The 22,405-nt window shown below is 38.7% G+C and overlaps 1 pseudogene; it reads left to right on the forward strand.

Moving 5' to 3' along the window:
* Positions 1-707: 707 nt before the first annotated feature.
* Positions 708-13,502, forward strand: LOC140180098 (uncharacterized; annotated as a pseudogene).
* The last annotated feature ends 8,903 nt before the right edge of the window (positions 13,503-22,405 follow it).

Raw genomic sequence — 22,405 nt, forward strand, 5'->3', positions numbered from 1 at the left:
CACTGTTGACCAGGCACTTGTTAACGTCGACCACCATGCTATCATCTTCGGTTTTTTTTAAGTTCTAAATTTTAAATGTTTAATTCTTTTTCTTTACAAATATAGCTATCCAAGATACGGTGGTTGAAATAATAAGCTAAGGTCCATATTCATAGAAGAGTAAAATATTAAAATCAGTTATTATATATTTAAGTATAAATATATATATTATTAAATTTATTTTTAATATAATTTTATATTTTATCGTATATTTTATATTAGGAATTAATTTTAGTGAGTGAGTTTAAGTATATACCTGAGTGTGGTGTCACGGAAAATTTTAGAAGGTTAGATTTAACAGTGTTTGTATAGTTTTCTGAAGTGTTTGAGAATGCTCTAGATGGTTTCGGAACGTTCTAGAATGTCCTAGAAGGTCCCGGAATACCCTACAAGGTTCTAGAAGACTCTGGAAGGTCATAGAGTATTCTAGAAGGGTATAAATGTATATAGAAGTATAAAGAGTGGTATGGAATAATCTAGAAACATTTAGAAAGTTGTGGTAGGATAGATATTTTTAAAAAAGGTTCTAGATGATTAATCTAGGCTATTGATTAGATTTAATCCTAACCATCCATTGAGGAGGTGGATGGCTATAAATAGGAGATGAGAGTTAGTGTGAGTGTGTGAATCATTTGTAACCACCCTTGAGCAATAAAGTGTTCTTTCACCAAAACTTCCTTTCTCTTGTGTTCTCTTGTGTTCTTAGCTTTCTTGCTAAGTATTGAGGGTTAGGCTGACTTGGTCTTAGCTCAAGAGGTTGAGTAAGTCCGAGTGCCGGCACGGTAGCGTTGGAGTGTGTCCAAGGCTGTGACAATTTTGGTATCAGAGCCTGGTTCGAGAGGGAGCACAAGTGATTTGTGGGTATGGCTTCTAGTATCACCATGGAGCATATTGAGTCTCAAAGGGGAAGGAATGCTATTCCTTCTCAATGGGGAGGCAAGAAGATCCGTTCTTCAAGTGAGCCTAGAGGTAAGGACTCTAACTTCCTAGAAGAGAGAGTTTCTGTGTTGGAGAATGTTCTATCCTCTATGGATGAGCGTTTCCAAAGGATAGAACATGATAAGGAGACCCTCGAGGCTCACGTGTTAGGAGAACTAGATGCTTTTAAAGAAAGCATGCTCCAAATCGAAGAGAAGCTTGAGAATTCCTTAAAGCTATTTGAGGAAGTTCGAGTTTGGTTCGAGGAGGCAAAATCTCGACCAACCATTATAAGGGAGGCGACAAAGATTGATCTCCCCAAGCCAAAGGAGTTCAAGGGCATAAGGGACGCTCACGAGGTGGAGAACTTCCTATGGCAAATGGAGAGGTACTTCGAAGGCCAAGGGGTGGTCGAAGAAGCAATAAAGGTACGCACTGCAGCTCTCTACCTTTCTGATAATGCTACTTTGTGGTGGAGGAGAAAGTGCGTAGATATGGAAAAGGGTACTTGCAACATAGCCACATGGGAAGATTTCAAAAGGGAGTTGAAAAGACAATTCTTCCCTGAGAATGTGGTTTATGAAGCAAGGAAGAAGTTGAGGGAGTTGAAGCACAAGAGTACGATTAGCGACTACGTAAAGGAGTTCACTACTCTCACGCTTCAAATCCCCAACTTAGCATCAGAGGATGCATTGTTCTTCTTCATTGATGGACTCCAACCTTGGGCAAAGCAAGAACTACAAAGAAGGAATGTTAAGGATGTCGATGAGGCCATCGTGGTGGCCGAATCACTCATTGAGTATCATAGGGGAGACTCTAAACCCAAGTCATCCTCCAAGCCTAGTTCTACTAAAGGTGGGGGAGACAAAGGAAAGAGTTTCTCAACCAAGAAGGAAGGAAAATACTCTTCAAAGAAAGAGTACGAAGAAAAGAAAAAGGCTTTCATGCCCAAAGGAGGATGCTTCGTGTGCAAGGGACCACACCAAATGAAGGATTGTCCCAAGCTAGGGACTTTGGCATCTATCGCTGAGGAACGAGAAGCTCAAACTCAAGTAACTGAGTGTGTTGGATCTATCCAACACATAAATACTGTGAAGACCAAAGAGGCAAGTACTGCAGAAAAGAAAGGCTTGATATATGTCAAAGCCTTTATCAATGAAAAACCTGTCATGGCTATGATCGACACTGGTGCTACACACAACTTCATCACGCCTGATGAAGCAAAGAGGCTTGGGTTGAAGATCATCGAAAAGAATGGCTGGTTCAAACCCGTGAATACCAAGGGTGAACCCCTTAAGGGAGTAGGAAAAGGGGTTGAGATGACTCTTGGTTCTTGGAAGGGCCTTGTGGATTTTTCAGTAGCACCCATGGACGATTTTAAAATAGTCATTGGACTCGATTTGCAAAGGAAAGAAAATATAATACCTATGCCATACTACGACGTAGTATGCGTCATGGAGAAAGGGTCTCCATGCATGGTCCCTACAGTCTCTAAAGTTGGCAGACAATCGATACTGTCTGCCATGCAACTCAAGAAAGGGTTCAAGAAGGGAGAGACTACATATTTGGCTCTATTACAAGAGAAGTCAACATCCGAAAGAGAAGACGTTCCTCCCAAAATCAAGGAAGTCCTTGAAGAAAATAAGGATGTGATGCCTCCCGAGTTGCCAAAACAACTACCACCTAGGAGGAAAGTGGACCACAAGATTGAATTGGAGTTAGGAGCAAAGCCGCCCGCCTCAACACCTTATAGGATGGCACCGCCAGAACTCGATGAGTTGAAGAAGCAACTCAAGGACTTGCTAGATGCTGGGTTCATCCGTCCATCGAAGGCACCTTATGGCGCACCAGTCTTGTTCCAAAAGAAGCATGATGATTCATTGAGACTATGCATCGACTATCGAGCACTTAACAAGGTAACCATCAAGAACAAATACCCCATTCCTTTGATAGCCGATTTGTTTGATCAACTTGGTAGAGCCAAGTGGTTCTCAAAGCTAGATTTGAGGTCAGGATATCACCAAGTGAGAATTGCCGATGGTGATGAACCTAAGACCACGTGTGTCACAAGGTATGGATCGTATGAGTGGTTGGTGATGCCTTTTGGCTTGACCAATGCTCCTGCGACCTTCTGTACCTTGATGAACGAAATTTTTCGACCTTACCTTGATCGGTTTGTAGTGGTCTACTTGTGTAACACCCTAAGTTCTTATACTATCGTGGAGGTTTTTAAAATAAGGTGCCACACTTGATCCAAGAAAAAGAATGACTTAATCGTTACGCGAGGCAGGAGTAAATACATGTAGAGCGGAAAACGAGTAGCGCTAAAACGTTGGAATTTGAATTAAACATCTTAACCATGAGTACGTTTCAAGATACTTATAGGAAACTAAAACAGGAAAAGAAGCTAACTACGTCCTAAACTAATCTCGTCGAAGAGGCTCCCCTACTTGCATCATATCCTATCCTTGATTTAGTTATTCACGAATCGAGGTACCAGGGGTCTCCCTCCAACACCCTTTCGCGCAGTGAAGACCCGGTTCCGTTGTGTGGGATGAACCAAAACTCGACGGGGTGCCGAAGTGGGGGAATAAGGTACGTATTCCACCTTTGGACTTCCGCAAGGGTTCAACTTCTCCTCTGGATCCGCCTCCATGGTGTCTTCCTTCTGGTCAGGGTCGTCGGATTCCTCTTCCTCGGCCTTGGAGTCGGACTCGAGGTGTACCACCTTAGGTGACCGCTTTCTAGATGTTGAAGCATTCCTATCTAGGAAGGTTATGACGGGCAGCTGGGGTTCTTCTTCCACGGGTCCTCGACCTAAGTGGATAGTCTGGAGCACGGTAGTAGTGGTCGCAACTACCTACGCGTGCTTTGAGGGGTCATACTCAGCTGCGTCGTCTCTATCCGCTGTGTCATGTTCCTCTGGAGATAGTATGGGAAAGGAAAGGGAGTGAGAACCTAACGTCTCAGTAGGAGTGCTATGTAACACCTCCATATCCATCCCCAGCCCACGTGCGGGATTTTAAAAACAAGCGTATAACATGACATGTAATATGCATCTTCTTTTTTGTAAAACATGTGTGTAAAAGAAAGGGGAAACATATAGGAAAATAGAAGGATAACATCAACATAATCATAATTAAATCTAAGGAAAACATAGAACTCAAGCTTTCATTCGTGCCTTCTTCTTTCTTAATTTATAACTTATATGGAGGGTATTGAGCTCAAACCGGTATAAGTGGGAGTCCCCTTCCCTTACCGAAGGTTCTTATCCCAAACGTTTTGGCGATCACCTTCCCTTACCGAAGGATCATCTCGATCGATCACCTTCCCTTACCGAAGGATCATCTCGATCGATCACCTTCCCTTACCGAAGGATCATATCGATATCTTGTCTTTGGGGGTCACCTTCCCTTACCTAAAGATCATTCCCTCAGTTTAATTTACAATCAAGGTTATTTAGACATACACAAGAAGAGAGTCATATAAATAGATATATTATTATATAAAATTGATGGGATAGTCCCCTTCCCTTACCGAAGGTTCTTATCCCAAATGTTTTTCGATCACCTTCCCTTACCGAAGGATCATATCGATATCTTGTCTTTGGGGGTCACCTTCCCTTACCGAAGGATCATTCCCTCAGTTCAATTTACATTTAGGTTGTTTTAAACGTACACAAGGGAAAAATCATATAAGTGCACATAATAAGGATATTAAATATTTTGAAGAAAAACATGTACTCTTGACTTTAAAGGAATAATGATAGAAGAGATCACATAGATGCACATAGGATTAAAATTTTAAATAAATATTTGAGAAAGCATATACTCTTGACTTTAAAGAAATGGTGATAACATAATGGTATAATAGGTTACATGGATGCACATGATGGAATAGGGTAATTTAAATAATTGAATTAAAATATTATAAATAATAATATAACCATGTAAGAGATCACACATATACCTATATGTTGAACAAGACATAAGAAGGCATGTACTCTTGGCCCTAAGGGAATATCAATATAATAATATAGGATATTGAATAAGCATCTTAAGAGGACATGTACTCTCGACCTAAAGGGAATATTAACAACATAATTATATGAAAGGGCACAAAATGGGTATAGTAAATAATTGAATGAACATCATACGGAGACATATAATAACGATTCAAGAAGACGTGAATGGCATGGTGGAGAGACATGATCATCATGAATGAAAGGTGAGTGAGAGAAAATTAATGTCATGATAACATGGAAGAAAATAATAATAAAGAATGGAACATAACACATGCCAAGCGTTTAAAAAAACATAATTCCCTACCTTCTTTTCTAACGCTTCTTTGAGCTTGCCTCTTGTGTTTGCCCACAGAATGTTATTTCTTTGTAGAGAGAGAAGGGAAAGGATAAGTGTTTGAGAGAAGTGATTTTCTACCTATGGGTGCTCCCCTATTTATATACATTTGGAGATGGGGTGGTTGGGATATTTTAAATTTCAAACTGAGGGTGGTTACCAGGTTCCTATCCAAAATTTCAAAATTCTAAACTTATCTCCTAACTGATTTTCAAACTTCAAATTTAATTTTGTTTCTAGAAGGGGCGGTTGTTACATTATCACCCCCATAAGAAAAGAATTTGTCCCCAAATTCCATGTCTGAACTTGGTCGATAAGGGTCGTTTAACTAACTTAGGGGTCCTACTGAAATTTCCTTACTGTTGGGGAGAAAAGGAGATCCTCACTACGATTGTTACCTGTAAATAAGTCCGGGAGCTTCTGTCTCATGTCTGCCTCTTTTTCCCATGTGTAGTCTCTGGAATTGCCGCTACCCCATGCCACCTTTACCAGCCGTATCGTCTTGCTCCTTAGTTGCTTCGTACTTCTGTCTACAATCTCTATGGCTGGTAGTTCAAAAGTCAGGTCGTCTTTGAGTGTTACATCCTCTTGCTGCAACACATGGCTTGGATCGTGCTGGTATTTTCGGAGTTGGGACACATGAAACACGTCATGTAGTCTTGATAGATTTGGTGGTAGGGCAAGATGGTATGCCGACTTTCCTATACGCCGGAGGATTTGGAATAGACCCAGGTACCGGGGCTTAGTTTTTGTACCATAAGAGCCCTCCCTACCCCGGTGGTGGGGGTGATTTTTAGGAATACGTGATCGACTTCCTGAAATTCGAGGGGTTTCCTTCGTTGATCTGCATAACTCTTTTGTCGACTTTGGGCGGTGCGAATTCCTTCTCTTATCCTCTTGATATCTTCCGTGGTCTGTCTTACTAACTCCGGTTCTAAGTAGCCTTTCTCTTTTGGTCCGTACCAGCATAAAGGAGATTGGCATCTTTGCCCGTACAGTGCCTCATATGGTGCCATCCCGATGCTACCATGGTAACTGTTGTTATAAGCAAACTCGATCAGTGGTAGGTGACTCTCCCACTTTCCTGGTCTGTCTAGGACACAAGCTCGTAACATGTCTTCCAACGTCTGGATGGTCCTCTCCGTTTGTCCATCTGTTTGCGGGTGGTATGACGTGCTTAGGCACAATTTCGTCCCGAATGCCTTCTGCAATGCGTTCCAAAACCTCGAGGTGAATCTTGGGTCTCTATCCGAGACTATGGTCGTGGGTACCCCATGTAACCTCACGATCTCTCTGATATATAGCGTGGCTAGTCTTTCCAATGAGTCGGTCGGCTTAACTGGTAGAAAATGGGCAGTCTTTGTAAACCGGTCCACGATGACCCATATAGCGTCACGCCCTGCTTGAGTACGGGGTAGTCCCATGACGAAGTCCATCGATATGTCTTCCCATTTCCACTTCGGGATGCCAAGGGGTTGCAATACCCCTGATGGTTTCTGATGTTCGATTTTTACCTTCTGACAAACCAGGCATTTATTCATGATCGTGGCTAAATCCTTTTTCATCCCTGGCCACCAGAACATCTTCTTCAAATCATGGTACATCTTCGTCATGCCAGGATGAATGGTAAAATCTCCTTTGTGGGCTTCTTCCGCAATCTTGCTTTGAAGATCGCCTTCCTTTGGGACACAGATTCGACCTTGGTATCTCCACACCTTGTCCTCTCCTTCGGTGAAGCCTTTCAATTTTCCTTCTTTGACAAGGCTCAGGGTTTCTTGAAAATCGGGATCGAAACTCTGCGCCTTAGTTATTTGTTCTTTGAATTGACTTGCCACTGATAGGTGGTTCAGACATATGCTTTTTGGGGCGAGGGTGACTTGTAGGTTCATGTCTCTGAAATTCTTTATCAACTCTGCCTCTTTTATCATTAGCCATGATGCCTTGAGTACCTTCCGACTCAGAGCGTCAGCCACCAAGTTAGCCTTTCCTGGGTGGTAATTTAGAACAAAGTCATAATCTTTAAGAAACTCCATCCACCTCCTTTGTTGCATGTTGAGTTCCTTCTGGTCGAACAGGTACTTTAAGCTCTTATGATCGGAGAATACTCAACTCCGTACAAATGATACCTCCATGTCTTCAGCGCAAATACTATCGCGGCTAGTTCAAGGTCGTAAGTTGGATAGTTGGCTTCGTGGGTCTTCAGTTGTCTTGACGCATACGCCACTACCTTTTTGCATTGCATTAGTACGCAACCCAATCCTTGTCCTGAGGCGTCGCAGTAAACTTTGAAGGCCATGTCGGGGTTAGGTAAGGCTAGTACTGGGGCGGATGTCAAGTGACACTTTAATTCTTGGAAGCTTCTTTCGCAGTCTGGCATCCAAGCAAACGGGGTATCCTTCCTGGTTAAACGGGTTAACGGCAGGGCTAGTTGAGAAAACCCTCTTATGAACCTTCTATAGTAGCCCGCCAATCCTAAAAAAACTCCTTATTTCTGTGACTGACGTCGGCCTTTCCCAGTTTAGTACCGAGTCTATCTTACTGGGATCCACTGATATTCCGTTGCCGGAAACTATGTGTCCAAGAAATTGTACCTCCTTCATCCAAAACTCACACTTGGATAGTTTTGCGTACAACTTTTTTTTTTCTCGAAGGGTTCCCAGTATTACACGCAAGTGCTCCCTGTGTTCTTCTTCTGTCTTGGAGAAAATCAAAATATCATCTATGAATACCACCACGAAACTGTCGAGGTAAGGTCGAAAAATTCTATTCATGTAGTCCATAAAGACGGCGGGGCATTGGTCAACCCAAAAGACATTACGGTGAACTCGTAGTGTCCGTATCTCGTTCGAAATGCTGTCTTTGGAATGTCTTCCTCTCTTACCCTTATTTGATGATACCCTGATCTCAGGTCGATTTTTGAGAACACTGTTGCACCTTGTAGTTGGTCCATTAAGTCATTTATTCTTGGGAGGGGATACTTGTTCTTCACCGTGATTTTGTTGAGTTGCCTATAGTCCACGCAGAGACGCATGCTGCCGTCCTTTTTCTTCACAAACAATACTGGAGCTCCCCAGGGAGAGGCACTTGGTCGGATGAATCCTTTTTGCAGCAGCTCCTCTAGTTGGTTCTTCAGTTCAGTGAGTTCCAATGGAGCCATCCGGTAGGGGGCTATGGAGATTGGCCCTGTCCCAGGCATCAATTCTATGGAGAACTCAACCTCTCGTGTTGGGGGAAACGAGGGTATATCTTTGGGAAAGACATCTGAAAAGTCGTGTACTACTGGTATCTCACAGAACTCCTGATGGGAGTCTGCTTTTACCGAATTTAGCAAGGCATATTCTTGCCTCGTACTGGTGTCTTCGGAGGATCTTGGAAGGTCACGTGTGTCTCGTATGGATTGAGAAGGGAAGATGACTTTTCTCTCAAAACAATCTAACAAGACTCGGTTTTCGTTGAGCCGGTCCATTCCTAGGATGATGTCTAATCCTACTAAAGGGAGGCACACTAGGTTAGCAAGGTATGATCGACCTGAAATGAGGATGCAAACCCTCTGACAGACCTGCTGAGGGCAAAGACTCGTCCTTGACGTTGGGGTGCATCGGCAGAGGGTGGGGGAACTGTTGGACATTCCCTGTTTATGGATAACCATAGGAAGAGGCTTCATTAGTCATATCTCCTAGGATCGACTTTGCTCTGATACCAATAATGTAACACCCTAAGTTCTTATACTATCGTGGAGGTTTTTAAAATAAGGTGCCACACTTGATCCAAGAAAAAGAATGACTTAATCGTTACGCGAGGCAGGAGTAAATACGTGTAGAGCGAAAAACGAGTAGCGCTAAAACGTTGGAATTTGAATTAAACATCTTAACCATGAGTACGTTTCAAGATACTTATAGGAAACTAAAACAGGAAAAGAAGCTAACTACGTCCTAAACTAATCTCGTCGAAGAGGCTCCCCTACTTGCATCATATCCTATCCTTGATTTAGTTATTCACGAATCGAGGTACCAGGGGTCTCCCTCCAACACCCTTTCGCGCAGTGAAGACCCGGTTCCGTTGTGTGGGATGAACCAAAACTCGACGGGGTGCCGAAGTGGGGGAATAAGGTACGTATTCCACCTTTGGACTTCCGCAAGGGTTCAACTTCTCCTCTGGATCCGCCTCCATGGTGTCTTCCTTCTGGTCAGGGTCGTCGGATTCCTCTTCCTCGGCCTTGGAGTCGGACTCGAGGTGTACCACCTTAGGTGACCGCTTTCTAGGTGACCTCATATAAGTGCACATAATAAGGATATTAAATATTTTGAAGAAAAACATGTACTCTTGACTTTAAAGGAATAATGATAGAAGAGATCACATAGATGCACATAGGATTAAAATTTTAAATAAATATTTGAGAAAGCATATACTCTTGACTTTAAAGAAATGGTGATAACATAATGGTATAATAGGTTACATGGATGCACATGATGGAATAGGGTAATTTAAATAATTGAATTAAAATATTATAAATAATAATATAACCATGTAAGAGATCACACATATACCTATATGTTGAACAAGACATAAGAAGGCATGTACTCTTGGCCCTAAGGGAATATCAATATAATAATATAGGATATTGAATAAGCATCTTAAGAGGACATGTACTCTCGACCTAAAGGGAATATTAACAACATAATTATATGAAAGGGCACAAAATGGGTATAGTAAATAATTGAATGAACATCATACGGAGACATATAATAACGATTCAAGAAGACGTGAATGGCATGGTGGAGAGACATGATCATCATGAATGAAAGGTGAGTGAGAGAAAATTAATGTCATGATAACATGGAAGAAAATAATAATAAAGAATGGAACATAACACATGCCAAGCGTTTAAAAAAACATAATTCCCTACCTTCTTTTCTAACGCTTCTTTGAGCTTGCCTCTTGTGTTTGTCCACAGAATGTTATTTCTTTGTAGAGAGAGAAGGGAAAGGATAAGTGTTTGAGAGAAGTGATTTTCTACCTATGGGTGCTCCCCTATTTATATACATTTGGGGATGGGGTGGTTGGGATATTTTAAATTTCAAACTGAGGGTGGTTACCAGGTTCCTATCCAAAATTTCAAAATTCTAAACTTATCTCCTAACTGATTTTCAAACTTCAAATTTAATTTTGTTTCTAGAAGGGGCGGTTGTTACAACTTGGATGACATTGTTGTCTATAGCAATACTTTGGAGGAACATGTAGAACACTTACGAACCGTGTTCAAGATCTTGCGAGAGAATAACCTATATGTGAAGAAGGAAAAGTGTTCCTTTGCAAGGGACGAACTCCACTTCTTGGGACACATCATTAAAGGTGGAACTCTCTGCATGGATCAATGAAAGGTGAAGGCTATCAAAGAGTGGGAGCCGCCAAACAAGGTATCTGAATTGAGGTCATTCCTTGGGTTGGCTAATTACTATCGGAGGTTTATCAAGGGATACTATGCCAAGGCTGCACCATTAACTGATCTTCTCAAGAAGAACCACTCTTGGGAATGGTCAAAGGAGTGTCAAAAGGCTTTTGATGAGTTGAAGGCTGCTATCACAGAAGGACCAGTACTAGCACTACCCGACTACTCAAAGGTGTTTGAAGTCCACATTGATGCTTCTGACTACGCTATTGGAGGAGTTCTGATGCAAGAAGGACATCCTATTGCCTTTGAGAGTCGCAAGTTGAATGATACAGAGAGGCGATACACTGTCCAAGAGAAGGAGATGACCGCGGTGGTGCATTGTCTGAGAACTTGGCGTCACTACTTGCTTGGTTCACACTTCATCGTCAAGACAGATAATGTGGCTACAAGCTACTTCCAAACTCAAAAGAAGTTAAGCCCCAAACAAGCTAGGTGGCAAGACTTCTTGGCTGAGTTTGATTTCGAATTCGAATACAAGTCAGGCAAGACTAATGTGGTAGCAGATGCGCTGAGTCGCAAGGCTGAGTTAGCGGCCATTTCTATGGTGGAAGGAGATATTATGCATATCATCAAGGAAGGGTTGCATCACGATCCATTAGCCAAGAAGTTGGTGGAGTTGGCTAGAGAAGGTAAGACCAAAAGATTTTGGTTAGAAAACGACCTTCTCTACACAAAAGGGAGAAGACTATACGTTCCTAAATGGGACAATCTGAGAAGGAAGTTGGTAAGAGAATGCCACGACACCAAGTGGGCTGGTCACCAAGTTCAGCGAAGGACCTTAGCACTCATTGAATCTTCTTATTATTGGCCTCAAATGAGAGATGAAGTGGAGAGCTATGTGAAGACTTGTCTTGTGTGCCAACAAGATAAGATTGAAAATAAGACATCAAGTGGGTTGTTGGAACCTCTGCCTCCATCAGAGCGACCGTGGGAAAGTGTCTCTCTAGATTTCATATCTGCCTTACCGAAGTCCGAGGGGTTTGGATCTATTCTCGTGGTAGTGGATCGATTTTCGAATTATGCTACCTTTATACCTGCCCCTACTGACTGCACTGCAGAGGAAGCAGCACGACTATTCTTCAAGAATGTGGTGAAGTACTGGGGATTGCCTAAGAGCATCATTAGTGATCGAGATCCACGCTTCACAGGACGACTATGGACAGAGCTGTTCAAACTCCTTGGGTCGGAGCTTCATTTCTCAACAAGCTTCCATCCTCAAACCGATGGGTAGACTGAGAGAGTGAATGCCTTACTTGAGTGTTACTTGAGGCATTTTGTAAGCGCTAATCAGAAGGATTGGACAAAACTCCTAGACATTGCTCAATTCTCATACAATCTGCAAAGGAGTGAGTCTACAGGGAAGAGCCCATTCGAGATTTTGACTGGACAACAGCCGCTTACACCTCACTCTCTTTCTTCCTCTTACTCAAAGAAGAGCCCTGGAGCTTATCATATGATTAAGTCATGGGAAGAACAAGCAGATGTCACTCGTTCTTACCTCGACAAAGCTGCCAAGAGGATGAAGAAATGGGCAGATAAGAAGAAGAGGCATGCAAGCTATCAAGTGGGAGACAAGGTAATGATCAAACTTCTTCCACAACAATTCAAAGCCTTTCGCAAGGTTCATAAGGGCTTAATCCGCAAATACGAAGGGCTATTTGAGATCATTGGACGTGTTGGGGAGGTTGCTTACAAAGTACAACTCCCTCCCTCTATGAAGATCCACCCGGTCTTCCATGTGAGTATGCTTAAACCATATCATGAGGACCAAGACGAAACGAGTAGAGGTAACTCGAGTCGTGCTCCGCCTGTGGTGATTAGATCTTTTGACAAAGAAATCGAAGAGATCCTAGCTAATCGCGTCGTGCGACGAAGAGGAGTACCACCAAGTATCTAATACTTGATCAAGTGGAAAGGACTCCCGATAACCGAAGCTAGCTGGGAAGCTCGTGAAGATCTGTGGCAATTCCAAGAACACCTAGAGCGCTACCATGAACAAAACGTGACGAGGACGTTTGCTCATTAGGTGGGGGAGAATGTCACGGAAAATTTTAGAAGGTTAGATTTAACAGTGTTTGTATAGTTTTCTGGAGTGTTTGAGAATGCTCTAGATGGTTTCGGAACGTTCTAGAATGTCCTAGAAGGTCCCGGAATACCCTAGAAGGTTCTAGAAGACTCTGGAAGGTCATAGAGTATTCTAGAAGGGTGTAGATGTATATAAAAGTATAAAGAGTGGTATGGAATAATCTAGAAACATTTAGAAAGTTGTGGTAGGATAGATATTTTTAAAGAAGGTTCTAGATGATTAATCTAGGCCATTGATTAGATTTAATCCTAACCATCCATTGAGGAGGTGGATGGCTATAAATAGGAGATGAGAGTTAGTGTGAGTATGTGAATCATTTGTAACCACCCTTGAGTAATAAAGTGTTCTTTCACCAAAACTTCCTTTCTCTTGTGTTCTCTTGTGTTCTTAGCTTTCTTGCTAAGTATTGAGGGTTAGGCTTACTTGGTCTTAACTCAAGAGGTTGAGTAAGTTCGAGTGTCGGCACGGTAGCGTTGGAGTGTGTCCAAGGCCGTGACAGTGGGCTTATAAAGAAATTAAATTTGAATAGAATAACAATGCAACTCTCATCAAGGCAGGTAACCAATTAACGAATTTGTTTTAGGAAATGGCGGCAAATGATGTTCCTAACGATGGAATGGATGGAAGGAATCGTCGAAAGCATTACTAGGCAGTTTCCAAGCACACTCTGAGCCAATTGGAATTTCTAATGTCCCAAGAAAACTCCGTGAAGGTAACAAGAACGCTTTCATGCCAAAGACCATTTCCATCGGCCCTCGGTACAAGGGAGCTAGAAGGGACCTAATGAAATGGCAAAACATCAAATTGCACTCCATGCAATCTCTTCTTCATCGAAGACCAAACAAACCAGCAAAAACAAAGCTCCAAGAATGCATGGAATGACCTTGCGAATATCATGTTGTCTGGCGCTGGTTTCTTGCTTGAGCTTCTCATTAGTTCTTCAAAGGAATTCAATGAAAAACTTAAAAGCCGGTTGGCGCCTCCCAATCCGGATGGCGAAGTAAAGAGAACAGGGGAGGTAGTGACTGATTTGTTGGTGTTGGAGAACCAAATACCGCTTATGATTCTCCATAAGTTGTCTGAAATAATTTTAGTTGAGGATGATATTTCAATTGAAAGTTTGGCACTGAATTTCTTTGGCTACATCCCGGACGAAAGATTTAAGCCGGACTTTAACCCTGGTGTTGCGTCTCGTCACTTTCTTGAACTTATCCACTCCTACATCTCTGAAGATAGTGAAGAAGAGGAAGGAGAGCAACAGGATCAGAGAAACGAGGACAGGTGCATTTTTATTCCGTTTTACAATTTCAAAATCTCCGACTGCATATTATTTTTTCAAAGGTATCTAAGGTCTAATAATTACATATATATGAACTATAATTACAGTTTTAGTTACAATTTTTTAAAACTTGTTATAATTTATAATTAAGACAAGTTTGAGTCTGAAGAGAACATCCTATGAACATACAGGTGTAGGTGTATTCCGATCAACAGTATTAAATCTGTTAACTTCCAAAAGGTATTGAATACCTGTGCCAATTGTGCTTCCGTTTGTGGTTATGATGTGGAAGATGCGAAGGGGATCAGAGAAGAGATTATCGATGCTGCCAGCAATGTTCAGCAACTTACTTCCTATGCTCAACTCAATCGATGTGTTCCCATTCTTGCAGGTGCTGGGGTTACAATAATCAAAACTATACACAGGAAGTTTTATTTTTTTTATTTTTTTTGTGATGATCCGCTCTTTATTATTGGATATAAAAAGTGTTATCTACATACCAAAATCAATTATTTATTTGTGTAATTTAATTTATTTTTTAATCATTATAGATATACATTAAAATCAACTACTAAAATTATTTATTCGTATAGAATACACATTATTGAAATATAAAATATAAATTAAAATGAGTTAAACTACTTATATATTTATACACAAATACATGATAGCTGATTTTAGTGTATAAATAATATTTTTATTCATTTTTAGTGTATATTTTATATTTCATATATATTCTACACTAGTAATTAATTTTAGTGACTAATTTTAACTATATTTGATATATAAATCAAATAATTTAGATGTTATAGCTTAAGTTGTACCACTATCATTCCTTTGTATTTAATTACATAATAGATAAAATTATAGTAGTTGTTAATTAATGTGGCTGATGTGATTTTACAACTTTAACATTTTTTTTACAAAAATTAAAAACAAATTTTTAATATATTTTTGTAACATTTTTTGCTTTTATTTTTTAAATTAACAATTATTTTAAATATTAAAAAATTACTCTAATTGTAGTAATACTTTTTAAATATTATGAAAATTTATCATACTAGTCACATAGCATGTACCTAATTTTAATTAGTTTTAAACTTTTTACACGCAATTTATTAAGTTTGATTACCTGCACCTATAGGTAACGAGAAAAAGCATGAGAATCCAACTCAAGGACCAAATGAAATAAGGGGCTTCAACTTTAACATAAAATTTCAGAGGACCAATGGGACTCTGGAAATTCTACAGCTTCACATCACAAAATCAACAGAAGTGACGTGGTGGAATCTCATTACATGGGAGCAAGGCCACAGCGGATTCAGTTGCAAACACAAGTGTACTTGGGCTGCATTATTTTTCAACGGCTTAATGTGTTGCGAAAACGATGTTCAACTTCTCAAAGATAAACAAGTGATAATGGATCACTTGGACTTAGGTAACCGCAAATTGTTGGAGTTCTTCCGTTCCATCGTCCATGGAGTTAATTCTGACAAGGCAAGTGATTCTCCTTACTGGAAAATGGTTAGCGTGATTAACTCCTATCGCGGCACATGTTGCCTCGGCATAAAAAAAATACTCCATAATACCGCGCCATTCTTGGATCCTAACGGTTTTTCGCCACTTTGACCGGCTTGTGTTGCGCGGTTACAACCTTCTCATTGGAATGATATCTCTTTACGCTCTTATGCAGACCATCTATACTATCCTCGGCTACTATGAACATCAAAAGTGAGAAATTTTGGTCAAATGTTTTTGCCGCCTCCTCGCTCCCTACCTCGCTGCCCCCCCACCCTTACCACCACCTCCTCCTCCCGGAGGCGTTCAATAATTTTGTGTTCTTTTATTTCCAAATAAAAAGAATCGACTATTTATGTAGATGTAAATGTGAACATAATGTAAAGTGGAGTATCTCATTTACTAAAATGAGTTTGTGGAAGTATTTTCGTTAGAATAGGCAGTAAAAATAACTTCAACTATATTTTACTGTATGATCTATTTAATGTTCAAACTGTAAGGGTTTTACAATGTATGATAAGTACTTTGTGATGAGAGAATTAGAAAAAAGAAAGTAAAGAAATCAGATAATAGAGAAGGGATGAAAAATTTTATGCAGTAATTTACTGCAGGAGCAATCTGAATTAGAATGAATGACTAAAGATCGACACAAGGCTATAGTTGGACTCCAGAAAGCTAAACCTAATAGAACTATAATTAATCAAACCATTTTCTAACCAATTTTTACTGATCAACCTTGGGTTTCTTGTTTTGAAGTCAATCAATTATGCTGTGTACTAACACCTCCCTCAAATTAATAGTTGGCATAGGAATAACTCTCAATTTGAACTTCAACCTTTCAAATGTTGTTTCCGTGAGAGGTTTAGTCAACAAATCTGTCACTTGATCAGTTTCTGGCACATGGACAACATGAAGTAGTTTCTTTTAAATTTTGTCTCGAATCAACTGAACTTCATGCTGAAAATGTTTTGTCTTATTGTGTAAGATAAAATTTATCATAAGTAATACAGTGTTGAGGTTGTCACAGTAAATTATTGGTGGAGTATTCAACTTTACATCTAATTCATCAAGCAAATTCTGCAACCATTCCATTTATGCTTCACAAGATATCAGGCTCCGAAACTCAGTTTCAGTAGAGAATCTTAAAATAGTTACTTATTTGCTACAAGACCAAGAAATCAGAGCACCAAGGTGCACACAGTAACCTAACACTAACCTGTGATCCTCAACGTCTACTGTCCAATCCGAGTCAGAAACACCATAAACCTCATGTCATCACTCTTATGTAGAACCAGACCATGATGCTTGGTGCCTTGCACATATCTCAGAACTCTCTTCACTGCCTTCCAATGTGCCAGCAACAAACTATGCATAAATTAACTAATTTTACTCACTGCAAAAGATAAAATTGATCTACACTACAAGAAAAATACTGAACACAGTTGGATTTAAAAATGCAGAGTAGTGGAAATTTACTGGTAGTGAAGATGTCGAATTCATCAGGTTAAATTATTATTGGCGGATTTACGTTTTCGACGGTAAATTAGCCGGTGATAATTGGAGAAAAATAAAAAATAGGCGTGTAAGTTAGTATCAGATTTATCGTCGGATAAATCCGCCGATAAACCCATTTAGTGAAAACGCTGTGTTCTGTACTGTTGGATTTTTTTTAATGTAATTTTGCCTTAAATTCGAAATGCTAATGCTCTCCCCTTTCATTTCGAATTTCTCTCTTTACCCGTTCTTCTCCCGCTCTCTCTCTAACCCTATTGCTCCCTATCGCTCCGTCAGCCCCCACCGCCGCCTCCTCTCTCTCTCTAACCCTTTCCTTCCCGCCACTCCGTCAGTCTCACCGTGTGTCAACTCCACCGCAGAATCCTCTCTGGCAACGCCCCTCCCTCTCACCGTCATCCAGTTTTGTCAGCTGCCACCAACAGCGCCGTCCACCACAAACATTCTCCCATCTACTTCTGTTTCTGTTCAGCGCCGGCCACCACGAACATTCTCCCGTCTACTTCTGTTTCTGTTCTTGTTAAATTTAGAATTAGTTTAGATTTTAGTTGTTAATTAGTATTATGATTTAGTTAGAAATATTTTTTGTGTTTAGTGAATTGACGTGGTTAAGATAGGATTAGATTAGGATATTAGATTTTTGTGAGTTCTAATGTTGTAATGATGTGATATTGTTGTTATTGTACCGCTGATTTTGAATTGGAATTGAATTTAGTAAATTGGTGATGCTCAAACTTAAATGCATATATTTCACATAATTTAAATAAGCATATTGCTAAATATTTGTGAAGTTGGTTAAACTTACTTTTATACGGGTCAATTTTTGGTTAAACTAATTTTATCTGTGTAATTAAATAATTTATTTTCTATCATTTTAATAGTTCTTTATTTTATGCATAGCCAGTGTAATTAATTATACTATATTATTTGTTATAATGTATATTATATTTTATTGTATTAAGGTATTATTATTATTATTATTATTATTATTATTATTATTATTATTATTTCTTGCATGAGTCAATAGTCAACAAGTTGATTAAAGACTCCAATAATAAGTCACATTAATTTTCAATATGTTTTAAGAATAAAAATGACAGTAAATTAAAAAAAATTAAATATGCGATCATTTTAAATTACTTATGAATGATTTTTTATTTGCATACGGACAAAATTATACATGTAGTAATATATATATTGCTAAATGTTTGTGAAGTTAGAATATGCACTTAGTAATATATATTGCTAAATGTATTTCTTTAACTAAGTTTAACGTAGTTTATTTTGATTAAGCATTTTGAATGATGTTACGAATATGTTTAGCACATTTTTAATTGGTATGCTCTTTGCAGACAACAGATAGAGGTGTTGCAGATCAGCCTAGTGGTTGTGGTAAAGAAAGGATTTCTGCCAATACCCCTAGAAATTCTAGATCTTCTCTCTCTAATCCAACTACTCCGATGATGTCACAGGTTGCGGATGCATCGGAATAGCCATTCATCATGGTGCCTAATTCACTATAGTTTGAAACAACTTGGGATCTTCGAATTTTTTCAAACATGTGGACATTAATTGAAGAGAGGATACCATAAGATTAGGCATTTGCACTAGCTCGTCCCATGCCTAATTTAAATAATAAATCTATAACATATTTTGTTTGTAAAAGATAAATTTGTACTTGTTCAGTTTTAGTCACTTCTATTCCTAAAAAATAACTTAATTCTCCCAAGTCTTTCAAAGAAAAAACTGAATTCAATCTGTTTATCATATTTTGTACAACAGTAGCATTATTCCCTGTTATAATTATATCAATGTCGCATAAAATCATAATGAAGAAAGTTATCTTATTTAGCATTAACAAAACCAAAGGAATGTAAGGTAGAACTAAGCTTAAGAAATTATTCTCTTGGAGATTGTTTTAAGCCATAGAAAGATTTTTCTAGTTTGCAAACATGTGTATCACTGTGAACTTCAAAATCAATTGGCTATTTCATGTAAATAATTTGATGCAAGTCACTATTTAAAAATGTATTATTAAAATCAAACTGTCTAATAACTTAGTTTCTAGTCAAAGTTAAACTTAAAATCAATCTGACTGTTGCAAGTTTTGACAGAACTAAACATCTATTCAAAATCATATTCCTCTTTTTGATGAAAGCCTTGAGCTCCGATCCTAACTTAGCTTTGTGCTTTTGAATGGTGCCATTAGGGTGCCTTTTAATGGCATAAACCCATTTGCAACCTATAACTTGGGCTCCTGATGGTTTTGGAATTAATGTCCATGTATGATTTCTAATTAAAGCTTGATACTCATCACTCATAGCCTTCTTCCAGTAAAAAATAGCTAGAGCTTGAATAGGATTATTGGGAGGTTGTTCTTCTTTAGAATTAGAGATAAGAGAAGTAGCTAAAACTCTTGGTTTGATAGAACCTATCTTGGATCTAGTCAACATAGTATGAGTACGGATTAGTAGAAGGTGTAGTGTCAATAGTCATAGAGGCATTATTATTAACAGGTTCTACAGGTGGTAACACTATTTCTATACTTGAGACAGTTTGCATTGATTCTTTTGAAAATTCTGTTCTTGGGATATATCATTATTATGACTAGTGTCATGACTAGATGTAGTTAAAGAAGGATGAGAATTATTTTGTGATGCAGACGTAACAGAAATATTATTATGATTATGCAAATAAGAAGTAGAATTGTTAATATGTATAGAAGGTATAGGATTATAGGATTGACTATGGTCTAAATTAACAGATTGAGAATCAGATTTAACTTTTCTAAATAATTCATAAGAAAAAACATATTCATCAAACAATACATTTTTTGTAATGTAAATTTTACTATTTGGAGACAAACACTTGTAACCTTTATAATTGGGAGCATATCCAAGAAAGACATGCTTGTGAGACCTATCATCCAATTTTGATTGGTTGTATGGCCTAAGCAAAGGGAAACATGTACTTCCAAAAACTCTTACTGAGTTGTAATATAGTTTTTGACTAAAAAGCATCTCAAAAGGAGATTTGTTAGACAAAGTAGGGGTTGGTAATTGATTAATTAAATAAGTAGTAGTGATTATAGCTTCATCCCAATAAATTTTTGGCATTGCAACAATGAATAATATAGCTAAACTCATTTTAATGAGGTGCCTGTGTTTTCTTTCTACTATTCTATTTTGGATGCCATATTGACTGAGAAAAGTAGAAAAGGCTTTGGAGGTGTATTTGTAAAACATGGTAAATTAATAAATAATTAACTAATAAATTAATTATGAGCTAAAGAAATTTAAAAATTAAATTTTATAATTTGAAAAAATAAAAATATTTAAAATACGAATTTAAACATTAATTTTAAAAATTTTTAGCCCGAAATTGAACCAACGAGCCAAATCAGTTGAATCGAACCCACATTGAGCCTTATAATCTAAACTCAGCCACACATTCCCTTCTGATAAGGAATAGATTGGGAGTTAAGGTTATATCATAATAGATAAGTATTATTCAATAAAAGGAGAGAAGAAGAGGAATTTATTGGCATAAAAAGACACAGCGGAAACATAAAAGATAGATAAAGGTTTTCCTACTAGACCTCTGAGATACATGTTCTTAGCAACCTAGGTCACCGGAAAGGATTCCCTACTAGACCTTCAAAGAACTTGTCCTTGACAACCTAGATCAGAGGGGCAAAAATTAAAAGAAACCACCACGCAGATCACCTTAGTGTTGGATCCTCCAATCTTCCTCATGCAACAAGCGAAGCAAATCACTCACCTCACTTCTCACACAATAAAACGTACTTAAAAGTAAATGAAATTTATACATCAAAAGTTATCTAAATGGTCTCACCAAAGGTGTATAAATAGACCCTTAACAAACTAACTAAAAGATAAGATAAGATTAAAATTTAAATCAGATCTAATCTTAATGGATTAGATAATATTTGATTTTAAATTTAAAATTCTTAAAAATACTACTAAACAAATCAAATTTAAAACAAATATTCTAACAAACTTTAACCACATAACAAACTAAAACAAAATTCTAAAATTTCAAAATTTAATGATAAATTATGTCTTCCACTGAATTCAGAAAGCATTATTGGGCTTCTTGCTGTCCTGACTTAGCCCAATGGGCCTTGCCCATTCTTCCTTGGTTAGAACTTGATGTAACTCTATATGCATAAGTGCTGCCAAGTTTCCAAAGTTCTCCTTGAGCTTCTTTGCATGTGCTCTAGTAATGGGACCCCCTGGAAGTGTGAAATTCCCAGTCTTCCCTTTTGCCTTAGAATTCTCCAATTGTCATTCTGAGCATGTATCATTGCCTCCTTCCTAAAAAAGATTCGTCCTCGAATCTGTGTCTATATCAAAAGGAGAGAGATCAGAAACATTGAAAGTAGCAGAGACATTATACTCACCTGGTAGGTCAATCTTGTAGGCATTGTCATTGATCTTCTCAAGAACTTGGAACGGGCCATCCCCTCTAGCATCAAGTTTAGACTTCCTTTGAGTAGGAAATCTCTCCTTCCTCAAATGTACCTAAACCCAATCTCCTGGTTCGAAGACTATATGCTTTCGGCTCTTGTTAATCCTTTCAGCCGTGGCTTTGTTCTTCCTCTCAATTGAGTCACGAGCCTTTTCATGTATAGCTTTAACCTTCTCAGCCTTGCTTGCTCCATCTAAACTAATAAGATCACTCAAAGGTAAATGCATTAAATCCAAGACAGTTAGAGGATTAAAACCATAGACAAGTTCAAAGGGCGAAAAACCAGTAGAAGAGTGGATTGTCCTGTTATAAGCAAACTGAATAAAAGGTAAACAATCTTCCCAGGTTTTCAAATTCCTACCAACAATAGCACGCAACAAGGTTTCCAATGTCCTATTTACCACTTCAGTTTGACCATCCGTTTGAGGGTGACAAGTAGTTGAGTATAACAATTTTGTTCCCAACTTACTCAACAAAACTTTCCAAAAGTGACTTAAGAATTTGACATCACGAGCAGAAACAATAGTTTGGGAAACACCATGTAAGTGCACAACTTCTCTAAAGAATAGGTCAACAATATTTGTGGCATCATCAGTTTTATAGAAAGCAATGAAATGAGCCATTTTACTAAATCCATCTACCACAACAAAAATGCTATCTCGACCCCTCCTAGTTCTAGGCAAACCAAGAACAAAATCCATAGAAATATCAACCCATGCGTGCACAGGAACACATAAAGGAGTATACAAACC

This window comes from Arachis hypogaea, chromosome 16 (genome assembly GCF_003086295.3).
Source record: "Arachis hypogaea cultivar Tifrunner chromosome 16, arahy.Tifrunner.gnm2.J5K5, whole genome shotgun sequence".
Lineage (NCBI taxonomy): Eukaryota > Viridiplantae > Streptophyta > Magnoliopsida > Fabales > Fabaceae > Arachis > Arachis hypogaea.